Raw genomic sequence first — 13,213 nt, forward strand, 5'->3', positions numbered from 1 at the left:
GACGGCCCAAATGAAAATCTTCCGTAGGTGCATTCTTGGTTTCACACCAAGACACATACTTTCGCCAGATACGGTGATAATGTTTTATCGTCACCTCCCTCCTAGCCTTTATTAAAGTAGGGATGACCTCTTCCGGAATCCCCTTTTTTGCTAGGATTCGGCGTTCAACCGCCATGCCGTCAAACGTGAGTCTTGAAATACACAGGGCCCCTGCTGCAACATGTCTTCCCTCAGGGGAAGAGGCCAGGGGTCTCCTGTGAGCATCTCTTGTAGATCCGAGTACCAAGCCCTTCGAGGCCAGTCTGGGACAACGAGTATCGTCTGTACTCTTCTTCGTCTTATGATCCTCAACACTTTCGTGATGAGAGGAAGAGGAGGGAACACGTAGACCGAGTCGAACACCCACGGTGTTACCAGTGCGTCTGCTGCTACTGCCTGAGGGTCCCGAGACCTGACGCAATACCTCCTAATTTTTTTGTTGAGGCGTGACGCCATCATGTCTATTTGAGGAGTTCCCCAAAGACGTGTTACGTCTGCAAAGACTTCTTGATGAAGTCCCCACTCTCCTGGATGGAGATCGTGTCTGCTGAGGAAGTCTGCTTCCCAGTTGTCCACTCCCGGAATGAAGACAGCCGACAGAGCGCTTACATGATTTTCCGCCCAGCGAAGGATCCTTGTGGCTTCCGCCATTGCGACTCTGCTTCTTGTCCCGCCTTGGCGGTTCACATGAGCCACTGCTGTGACATTGTCTGATTGAATCAGAACCGGAAGGTTTCGAAGAAAACGCTCCGCTTGTCGAAGGTCGTTGTAAATTGCCCTGAGTTCCAACACATTGATGTGTATACAGGACTCCTAGTCTGACCAAAGACCCTGAAAAGTCTTTCCCTGTGTGACCGCTCCCCATCCTCGGAGGCTCGCGTCCGTGGTAACCAGGATCCAGTCCTGAATCCCGAACCAGCGACCCTCCAGCAGGTGAGCACTCTGCAACCACCACAGGAGGGACACTCTGGTTCCTGGGGACAGAGTTATTTTCCGATGTAAATGCAGATGGGACCCGGACCACTTGTCCAGAAGGTCCCATTGAAAAGTCCTTGCATGGAACCTTCCGAAGGGAATGGCCTCGTAGGCCGCCACCATTTTCCCCAGAACTTGAGTGCATTGGTGAACTGACACCCTTTTCTGTTTTAGCAGGTCTCTGACCATGTTCTAGATGTCTTGGGCTTTCTCTATTGGGAGGAAGACCTTCATTTGTTCCGTATCCAGTATCATACCTAGGAACGGTAGACGAGTTGTCGGAATCAACTGTGACTTCGGTAGATTTAGAATCCAACCGTGTTGCTAGAGCACTCTCAGAGAGAGCGCCACACTGCTCAGTAATTTCTCTCTTGATCTCGCTTTTATCAGGAGATCGTCCAAGTATGGGATAATTGTGACTCCATGCTTGCGCAGGACCACCATCATTTCCGCCATTATCTTGGTGAAAATCCTTGGGGCCGTGGCAAATGGCAACGTCTGAAATTGGTAATGACAATCCTGTACAGCGAATCTCAGGTATTCCTGATGGGGGGCATATATGGGGACATGAAGGTACGGATCCTTTATGTCCAGAGACACCATAGACTCCTCCTCCTCCATGTTGGTTATTATCGCTCTGAGTGATTCCATTTTGAATTTGAATCTTTTTATGTACAGGTTTAGGGATTTCAGATTCAAAATCGGTCTGACCGAACCGTCCGGTTTCGGGACCACAAATAGGTTTGAGTAGTAACCTCTTCCCTGCTGGTGCAGGGGAACCTTGATTATCACTTGCTGTATACACAGCGTTTGAATTGCAGCTAACACTACATCCCTTTCCAATGTGGAAGCTGGTAGGGCCGACTTGAAAAATCGGCGCGGGGGCACCTCCTCGAATTCCAGTTTGTAACCCTGTGAAACTATTTCCAACACCCAGGGATTCAGGTCCGATCTGACCCAGGCCTGACTGAAAAGTCGAAGACGTGCCCCCACCGGTACGGACTCCCTCAGGGGGGCCCCAGCGTCATGCTGTGGGTTATGGAGCAGCCGGGGAGGACTTTTGTCCTGGGCACCTGCCGAAGCAGGTGCTCTCTTGCCTCTGCCCTTACCTCTGGCGAGGAAAGAGGATCCCCGACCTCTTTTGGACTGCATCTGATAAGGTGTTGCTTTCTTTTTCTGTTGGGGAATATATGGTAAAAAATTTGATTTACCTGCTGTAGCTGTGGAAACCAGGTCCGTCAGCCCATCCCCAAACAATACATCACCCTTATAGGGTAGTACTTCCATATGTTTTTTGGAATCCGAATCACCCGTCCATTGGCGAGTCCATAAGGATCTTCTCGCGGAGATAGACATGGCATTGGCCCTAGAAGCTAGCAATCCAATGTCCCTTTGAGCATCCCTCATAAATAATACTGCGTCTTTTATATGGGCTAGAGTTAGGAATATAGTGTCCTTATCCATAGTATCAAATTGATCTGCCAGCTCATCTGTCCAAGCTGCAATTGCGCTACACACCCATGCCGACACAATCGTCGGTCTTAGCACAGCACCCGTATGAGAATAAATGCACTTTAAGGTAGTTTCTTGCCTGCGATCTGCAGGGTCCTTAAGGGCCGCTGTGTCAGGAGACGGTAGGGCCACTTTCTTGGACAAGCGCGTCAGGGCCTTGTCCACAGTGGGGGGGTAATTCCCAAATCTCCCTGTCCTGCTTAGGGAAAGGGTATGCCATAAAAATTCTTTTGGGGATCTGCGGTCTCTTATCCGGAGTCTCCCAAGCTTTTCCAAAGAACTCATTTAATTCATGAGATGTGGGAAAATTAATAATCTGTTTCTTTTCCTTAAACATGTGTACCCTTGTGTCGGGGACCGAGGGTTCATCCACAATATGCAACACATCCCTTATTGCCACAATCATACACTGAATAGTTTTAGTCACCCTAGGGTGCAATTTTACTTCGTCATAGTCGACACTGGAATCAGAATCCGTGTCGGTAGTAGTGTCTTGTGTTAAGGGACGCTTTTGAGACCCCGACGGGCCCTGTGAGTCGGTCCAATCTGAGGATTGACCGCCTGATGTCCCCCCTAAACCAGCCTTATCAAGCCTTTTATGTAAAGATGTCACACTTGCATGCAACGTATGCCACATGTCCATCCAATCTGGAGTCGGCACAACCGACGGGGACACACCACTCATTTGCTCCACCTCCTCCTTGGAGAAGCCTTCCGCCTCAGACATGTCGACACACACGTACCGACACCCCCCACACACACACAGGGAGTTACCTATAAGGGGACAAAACCCCAACCAGGCCCTTAGGAGAGACAGAGAGAGAGAATGCCAACACACACCCAGCGCTTAAAAACACTGGAATATATGACCAGATAGCGCTGTTATATGTTTATAATTGTAATATCCACTCACTGCGTCGCCAAAGTGCCCCCCTCTCCTCCTTTTTCCAACCTGTGAAGCTCAGCAGGGGAGAGAACAGGGAGCCAGCGTTTTCTCATGCAGCCTCTGTGGAGAAAATGGCGCTGGTTAGTGCTGAGGATCAAGCCCCGCCCACCCGACGGCGGGCTTCAGTCCCTTCATCATATACTAATAAAATGGCGGGGGTCCGCGGATTTACTGTCCCACAGCCTAATCCATTGTATTTATGGCCAAATCGAGGTTTATTGCTGCCCAGGGCGCCCCCCCCCCTGCGCCCTGCACCCTTCAGTGCCTGCTTGTGTGTGTGTGACTGGGAGCAATGGCGTGCAGCTTACCGCTGCGCGCTTACCTCATGAAGATCTGATGTCTTCTGCCGCCTGAAGTCTTTTCCTCAATACTCACCCGGCTTCTATCTTCGGCATCTGTGAGGAGGACGGCGGCGCGGTTCCGGGACTAACCCCAGGTGAGAACTGTGTTCCGACTCCCTCTGGAGCTAATGGTGTCCAGTAGCCTTAGAAGCAGTGCCCAACTTTACAAGCCAGCTCTGCTTATCTCCCCTCAGTCCCACGATGCAGGGAGCCTGTTGCCAACAGGACTCCCTGAAAATAAAAAACCTAACAAAATTATTTTTCCACAGAAAACTCTGGAGAGCTCTCTGCAGTGCACCCATTCTCCTCTGGGCACAAGATCTAACTGAGGTCTGGAGGAGGGGCATAGAGGGAGGAGCCAGTGCACACTCATAGTCAAAGTTCTTTTTAGGTGCCCTATCTCCTGCGGAGCCCGTTTATACCCCATGGTCCTTACGGAGTCCCCAGCATCCTCTAGGACGTAAGAGAAAGGGGCGATTTATCCGAGTTGCAGAGAGATGATTATCAGCTTTCGGGCCTAGCATGGCAGTATTTCTGACACAGCGCAGTGTGTGACCTGTCTGCGTGCTGCTGCGGTGACGGTGTATCATGACAGGACAGATGGCACCATTGCGAATAACCGACGTGGACACTGCGAAGCACCACGTGCCTTAGATGTGAGAGGTGAATGTCGGCTATGAAGGTGCGTAAGGGCCGACCGACATGCTACATGGGAGCAGCTCACCGTCAACATGAACCTGTAGGCTACAAGACGTAGATCTGTCTAATAAGATCAGCCCGTCTAGCTGCTGTACGTGCTGCACGGGTGTGGTATTGAAGGTCGACAGTAACTAGGTCGACCACTATTGGTCGACAGGGTCTTTAGGTCGACATGTTCTAGGTCGACAGGTCAAAAGGTCGTTATGAGTTTTTTATGTTATTTTGGTGTCGTTTTCTTCGTAGAGTGACCGGGAACCCAAATTAGTGCACTGCGTCCCCTCGCATGGCTCGCTTCGCTCGGCACAGATTACTGTTCCAATCGTAACCACGTGGATGGTTAAGTATGAAAAGGTTCAAAAAAATTGTGAAAAACTCATGTCGACCTTTTGACCTAGAACATGTCGACCTAAAGACCCTGTCGACCAATAGTGGTCGACCTAGAGACCGGATCCCGTGCTGCACACGGCGGTTACTCTGGCTGTTAGCTGGTGGTTATAATAATGTGACTCCACGATCTATTACCTCAGTTATTCTGCTTTTACTATCTGTTCTGCATCCTGGACGTCACTGAAACCTGCACTGTCAGTGTGCCTTGGGAACTGAGGTTAGACATGTCTGATTCTGTGCATGTGATTGCAAACCATCAATAATCCACTATCAACAGTGGTCGGTTATGGAGTAAGTACAGGTGGTAGCCGGGATTTAGGTCGACCACTATTGGTCGACATGGTTCCGGTATGAATGGTCGACCATGTTATGATCCTCAGTCATTAGGTCGACATTGACATGGTCGACATGGACACATGGTCGACACATGAAAATGGTCGACACATGAAAAGGTCGACATGAGTTTTTTTAACCTTTTTTTGTGTCGTTTTTTGCATAAAGTGACTGGGAACCCCAATTAGTGCACCGCTTCGCTCGCCATGCTTCGGGCATGGTGCCTTCGCTCCGCTACCGCTTCGCTCGGCACAGATTACCGTTCCAATCGTAGTCCATGTGGATCGTAAAGTATGGAAAAGTTCCCCAAAAGAAAAAAAAAAGTAAAAAAACTCATGTCGACCTTTTCATGTGTCGACCATTATCATGTGTCGACCATGTGTCCATGTCGACCAATAGTGGTCGACCTAATGACTGTCGACCATAACATGGTCGACCATGTGAACGGATACCGGTCGACATGCATTAGTCAACACATGAAAAGGTCAACATGAGTTTTTCAGTTATTCTTTCATTTTTTTAACTTTTTCATACTTTACGATCCACGTTGACTACTATTAGGAATAGTAACCTGGCAGCGGGAGTGGAACGATGCACCTTGCCCGAAGCTCGCGAGCCATGTGAGTGCACTAACTGGGGTTCCCGGTCACTTTACGAAGAAAACGACACCCAAAAAAATATTTTAAAAATTGTCATGTTGACATAACAACTGTGTCGACCTATTTCTGGTGTCAACCTAGTTACGGTCGACCCTATGATCTACACCCGTACTGGTCTAGTGGTGACATACAGTAACAATGGGGGATATGAGGCATGTACAGGCAGCGAGGGGTGGGGGGTGTCTAGTTTGATGTGGGGGAGGTTAGAAGGCTGTGGAAGGGGTGAGTTGGGGTTAGGCTGTGGCGGTGGGAGGTGGTTTGGGCTGCGGAGGGTCAGTTAGGGCTTGCTTACGGATGTGGTTAGGCTTCAGGTAGGGGAGGTTAGGGTTAGGCTGCGGAAGGCTTGCTATTCTAAACAAGGGAAAACCATCGATGAACGACCGCGGGTCCGCGCAATGGTTATCGATGGTGCATACACACTGAGCGATATGAACGATTTATCGCACATACACATCGGCAAGTGTGTAGGGCCCAACAGGCTGCGGAAGGGGTGGTTTAGTGTTAGAATATTACCAGGATCTGTCGGGGTTCCGCTGTTGGTCTTCTGGATTTCGTATCCAACCCGATTCAGATTTGCACGGTAATGCACAGGTGCAGGTAAGTGGCTGTGCAATACTGCACAATTAGAATGCAAATGCAGCAGGAGAGTGTTGGAGACTGACACCTCCTGCCAGCGTCTGTGAACCGAGTGCTGCGTCAGAAAATGCAGTATCGGATCACCATCGCGGCTCGGTCATTATGGTCGCAGCACTCGGCCAATCTGAGTGAGCCAAGTCGTACTCAGACTGGCTGTAGGAACCGGTCAGCTGGGTACACGAATTCTGCGTCCAACAATTTTGTAGAATGGACCCGGTTGCTGCCCCAGCTCCGCCCCCCAGACGCTGCAGCATGTGTAATGCTGCGGCTAAGGGGGGGACTGCGAGCGATCACGCAGGACCCGTTCTGTACATGAGCATGAGAGGTTCCTGTGTATCCGCAGTTCTCCAATCATCAGATCTGTACATAAACTATAAGGTTTGCTTACAAAGCTGAATCAGGCCCCGTGTACACAGTACATGACACACTCTTTAGAACATCATCAGATGTGTTGGTTACAGAACTGGTGGAAAAGACCTAAAAAGAAGAAAATGTGACTGAACCCCAAGAGGAAGTGATGTGGGATAAAGGAGGAAGAGCGAGGTGCAGTATGGTGTAGCACATGGGATACAGTGCACGGCGGGGACTGAAGAAATATCCGAACATTTTTTGGTTACATTTTTGTATTCTATATGTATTTTCCGAATTGATGCTTCTCAGTACTTACCCCTTTTACACCGCCGCAATATTCCGAGTTACTGCTGTGTCATCGCAGGTCGTGGCTCCGTGTAAAAGGGTCCCCCGAAAAATAACCCAGGTCCAGTAACAGTGCAGTGTAAACGGGTGACCCGGGTCCTGTTAACACCCTATGGAGAGCCGGCTCACCGGCGCTTGGAGATGAGGTCCTCTCAAGCTGCTGTGACACGGCGTGATACCATTGTTCAGAGACCAGGGTCAGCAGTATTAAAGGGGTATAAGTAAAAGCCACCAGAATGTACCAGACCCTGCGGGGACACAACACACCTAAATATGTATAGATCAGCCACTGCCTGGAGGACGGGATACAGTACGATGCTTATATACATTATATGTAACCTATGTAAATTTTCTCTTACGTCCTAGAGGATGCTGGGGACTCCGTAAGGACCATGGGGTATAGACGGGCTCCGCAGGAGACATGGGCACCTATAAAGAACTTTTAGTATGGGTGTGCACTGGCTCCTCCCTCTATGCCCCTCCTCCAGACCTCAGTTAGATCTTGTGCCCAGAGGAGAAGGGTGCACTGCAGAGAGCTCTCCAGAGTTTTCTGTGGAAAAATAATTTTGTTAGTTTTTTTATTTTCAGGGAGTCCTGTTGGCAACAGGCTCCCTGCATCGTGGGACTGAGGGGAGAGAAGCAGACCTACTTAAATGATAGGCTCTGCTTCTTAGGCTACTGGACACCATTAGCTCCAGAGGGAGTCGGAACACAGGTCTCACCCTGGAGTTCGTCCCGGAGCCGCGCCGCCGTCCTCCTCCGGAAGATAAAAGCCGGGTGAGTATGAGAAGCAAGAAGACTTCAAAGGCGGCAGAAGACTTCAGATCTTCCTGAGGTAAGCGCGCAGTGGTAAACTGCGCGCCATTGCTCCCACACACACAGAAAGCACTGATGGGTGCAGGGCGCAGGGGGAGCGCCCTGGGCAGCAATAAACCTCGTTTTTGGGCAAAAAGGTCACATTAGGCTGCGGAGGCAGCAAATAGATGATCCCCCGCCATTTCATTAAAATTGAAGAGGGACCGAAGCCCGCCGCTGGAGGGGGCGGAGCTTGATCCCTCAGCACTAACCAGCGCCATTTTCTCCACAGAAGCTGCATGAGAAACGCTGGCTCCCCGGACTCTCCCCTGCTGAACATCAGAGGGCTGAAAAAAAGAGGAGGGGGGCACATTGAGCGCAGTGAGTGGGAAGATTGGCAATATATAACAATATAAAAGCGCTGTCTGGATTTTCCAGTGTCAGTTTGGCGCTGGGTGTGTGCTGGCATACTCTCTCTCTGTCTCTCCTAAGGGCCTGGTTGGGGATTTGTCCCCTTATAGGTATATCCCTGTGTGTGTGGGGTGTCGGTACGTGCGTGTCGGCATGTCTGAAACGGAGGGCTTCTCCAAGGAGGAGGTGGAACAGATGAGTGGTGTGTCCCCGTCGGTAGTGCCGACTCAGGAATGGATGGACATGTGGCATAGGTTGAATGCAAGTGTGGCATCTTTACATAAGAGGCTAGATAAAGCTGAATCCAGGGGGTCAATCCTGGGATTGGACCGACTCACAGAGCCCGTCGGGGTCTCAAAAGCGTCCCTTGTCACAAATTGTGGACACAGATACTGACACGGACTCCGATTCCAGTGTCGACTATGATGAAGCTAGATTGCACCCTAGGGTGACAAAGAGTATTCAGTGTATGATTATTGCAATAAGATATGTGTTGCATATCACTAATGAACCCTCTGTTCCCGACACGAGGGTGCACATGTTTAAGGGAAAGAAACAGATAATAAACTTTCCCTCATCTCATGAACTTAACGAGTTATTTGAAAAAGCTTGGGAGACTCCAGATAAGAGACTGCAGATTCCCAAAAGAATTAATATGGCATACCCTTTCCCTACACAGGACAGGGTACGTTGGGAATCCTCTCCCACTGTGGACAAGGCTTTAACGCGCCTGTCCAAGAAAGTGGCGCTGCCGTCTCCAGATACAGCGGCCCTCAAGGACCCTGCGGACCGCAGGCAGGAGACTACATTAAAGTCTATTTATTCACATACTGGTGCTTTGCTCAGACCGGCAATTGCGTCGGCATGGGTATGTAGCGCAGTTGCAGCTTGGGCAGATACCCTGTCGGCTGACCTTGATACCCTAGATAGGGATACTATTTTGTTAACTCTAGCCCATATTAAAGACGCAGTCTTGTATATGAGAGACGCGCAGAGGGACATTGGGTTGCTGAGTTCCAGAGCCAATGCCATGGCTGTTTCAGCGAAAGATCCTTATGGACCCGCCAATGGACGGGTGATGCGGATTCAAAAAAGCATATGGAGGTTTTACCCTATAAGGGTGACGTGTTGTTTGGGGATGGGCTCGCGGACCTGGTTTCTACAGCTACCGCGGGAAAATCTACCTTTTTACCTTTTATTCCCCAAAAGCAAAAGAAAACTCCACAATATCAGATGCAGTCCTTTCGGTCGCAAAAGTCCAGAAGAGGTCGGGGATCCTCCTTCCTTGCCAGAGGTAAGGGTAGAGGAAAGAGAACACCTGCTTCGGCTGGTGCCCAGGAACAGAAGTCCTCCCCGGCTTCTACAAAACCCACTGCATGACGCTGGGGCTCCCCTGCGGGAGTCCGCACCAGTGGGGGCACGCCTTCGACACTTCAGCCAGGTCTGGGTCAGGTCAGACGTGGATCCTTGGGCGTTGTAAATAGTTTCCCAAGGCTACAAACTGGAATTCGAAGAGGTGCCCCCACGCCGATTTTTCAAGTCGGCCTTACCAGCTTCTACCCCAGAGCGGGATGTAGTGTTAGCTGCAACTCAAACGCTGTGTCAACAGCAAGTAATTATCAGGGTTCCTCTAAACCAACAGGGAAAAGGGTACTATTCGACCCTCTTTGTGGTCCCGAAGCCGGATGGTTCGGTCAGACCCATCTTAAATCTAAAATCCCTAAACCTGTACTTGAAAAGATTCAAATTCAAGATAGAATCGCTCCGAGCGGTAATAGCCAGCCTGGAGGGGGGGATTTTATGGTGTCACTGGACATAAAGGATGCTTACCTTCATGTCCCCATATATCCCTCTCATCAGGAGTACCTGAGATTCGCTGTACAGGATTGTCATTACCAGTTTCAGACGTTGCCGTTTGGGCTTTCCAAGGCCCCCGAGGATTTTCACCAAGATAATGGCGGAAATGATGGTGGTCCTGTGCAAGCAAGGAGTCACAATTATCCCATACTTGGACGATCTCCTGATAAATGCGAGATCAAAAGAGCAATTGCTGAGAAACGTGTCACTCTCTCTGAGAGTGCTCCAGCAACACGGTTGGATTCTCAATCTACCGAAGTCACAGTTGGTTCCAACAACTCGACTAGCGTTCCTAGGTATGATACTGGACACGGAACAAAAGAAGATTTTTCTCCCGATGGAAAAAGCCCAGGACATCCAGAACATGATCAGAGACCTGCTAAAGCCAAAAAGAGTGTCAGTTCATCAATGCACTCGAGTTCTGGGGAAAATGGTGGCGGCCTACGAGACCATCCCCTTCGGTAGGTTCCATGCGAGGACGTTTCAATGGGACCTTCTGGACAAATGGTCCGGGTCCCATCTTCAATTACATCAAAAGATAACACTGTCCCCCAGGGCCAGGGTGTCTCTTCTATGGTGGCTGCAAAGTGCTCACCTCCTAGAGGGTCGCAGATTCGGCATTCAGGACTGGGTTCTGGTAACCACGGACGCGAGCCTCCGAGGATGGGGAGCAGTCACCCAAGGAAGAAATTTTCAAGGACTATGGACAAGCCAGGAGTCCTGCCTGCACATCAACGTGTTGGAATTAAGGGCCATATACAACGGCCTTCGACAAGCGGAGAGTCTTCTTCGCAACCTACCGGTGCTGATTCAATCAGACAATGTCACAGCAGTGGCTCATGTGAACCACCAAGGCGGGACAAGGAGCAGAGTCGTGATGGCAGAAGCCACCAGGATTCTTCGCTGGGCGGAAAATCACGTAAGCGCTCTGTCAGTTGTCTTCATTCCGGGTGTGGACAACTGGGAAGCAGATTTCCTCAGCAGACACGATCTCCATCCGGGAGAGTGGGGACTTCATCAAGAAGTCTTTGCAGAGATAACGGGTCTTTGGGGAGTTCCTCAAATAGACATGATGGCGTCACGCCTCAACAAGAAGCTTCGGAGGTATTGTGCCAGGTCCCGGGACCCTCAGGCAATAGCAGTAGACGCTCTGGTAACGCCATGGGTGTTCCAATCGGTCTACGTGTTTCCTCCTCTTCCTCTCATCACAAAGGTGTTGAGGATAAGGCGAAAAAAAGTACAGACAATACTCATTGTTCCAGACTGGCCTCGAAGGGCCTGGTACTCAGATCTTCAGGAGATGCTCACAGAAGATCCTTGGCCTCTTCCTCTAAGGGAGGACCTGTTGCAGCAGGGGCCCTGCATGTTCCAAGACTTACCGCGGTTACGTTTGATGGCATGGCGGTTGAACGCCGGATCCTAGCTGAGAAGGGTATTCAGGAGGAGGTCATACCTACTCTAATAAAGGCTAGGAAGGAAGTGACGGCGAAACATTATCACCGTATCTGGCGGAAATGTGTCTCTTGGTGTGAAACCAAGAATGCTCCTACGGAAGATTTCCATTTGGGTCGTTTTCTCCACTTCCTACAGACAGGAGTGGATATGGGCCTGAAGTTAGGCTGTTAAAGTACAGCTTTCGGCCCTGTCGATATTCTTACAGAAGGAATTGGCTTCTCTTCCGGAAGTCAAGACTTTTGTAAAGGGAGTGCTGCACATCAAGCCTCCTTTTGTGCCCCCAGTGGCACCATGGGACCTGAACGTGGTGTTGCAGTTCCTAAAATCACATTGGTTTGAACCCCTTAACACGGTTGACTTGAAATTTCTCACTTGGAAGGTGGTCATGTTATTGGCCTTGGCATCTGCAAGGCGTGTGTCAGAATTGGCGGCCTTGTCTCACAAGAGCCCCTACTTGATTTTTCATGTTGATAGAGCGGAATTGAGGACTCGTCCTCAATTTTTACCTAAGGTGGTTTCTTCATTCCATATGAACCAACCTATTGTGGTGCCGGAGGCTACGAGTGACTTGGAGGATTCCAGGTCCCTGGATGTAGTCAGGGCCTTAAAGATTTATGTAGCCAGGACGGCTAGAATTAGGAAAACAGAGGCTCTGTTTATTCTGTATGCAGCCAACAAGATTGGCACGCCTGCTTCAAAGCAGACTATTGCTCGCTGGATCTGTAACACGATTCAGCAGGCGTATGTTACGGCTGGATTGCCGTTACCACATTCAGTGAAGGCCCATTCCACTAGGAAGGTGGGCTCTTCTTGGGCGGCTGCCCGGGGCGTCTCAGCATTACAGCTTTGCCGAGCAGCGACTTGGTCGGGGTCAAACACTTTTGCTAAATTCTACAAGTTTGATACCCTGGCTGATGAGGACCTAGCGTTTGCTCAGTCGGTGTTGCAGAGTCATCCGCACTCTCCCGCCCGATTGGGAGCTTTGGTATAAACCCCATGGTCCTTACGGAGTCCCCAGCATCCTCTAGGACGCAAGAGAAAATAAGAATTTAAACCTACCGGTAAATCTATTTCTCCTAGTCCGTAGAGGATGCTGGGCGCCCGTCCCAGTGCGGAAACTCTGCAAGATTTGTATATAGTTGTTGCTTACATAAGGGTTATGTTACAGTTGGAATCGGTCTTGGACCGTTGCTGTTGTTTGTTCATACTGTTAACTGGTTATGTGTATTCCAGGTTATACGGTGTGATTGGTGTGGGCTGGTATGAATCTTGCCCTTAGATTTACAAAATCCTTTCCTCGTATTGTCCATCTCCTCTGGGCACAGTTCTCTAGCTGAGGTCTGGAGGAGGGGCATAGAGGGAGGAGCCAGTGCACACCCATACTAAAAGTTCTTTATAGGTGCCCATGTCTCCTGCGGAGCCCGTCTATACCCCATGGTCCTTACGGAGTCCCCAGCATCCTCTACGGACTA

The sequence above is a fragment of the Pseudophryne corroboree genome, chromosome 7 (genome assembly GCF_028390025.1).
Source record: "Pseudophryne corroboree isolate aPseCor3 chromosome 7, aPseCor3.hap2, whole genome shotgun sequence".
Classification (NCBI taxonomy): Eukaryota; Metazoa; Chordata; class Amphibia; order Anura; family Myobatrachidae; genus Pseudophryne; species Pseudophryne corroboree.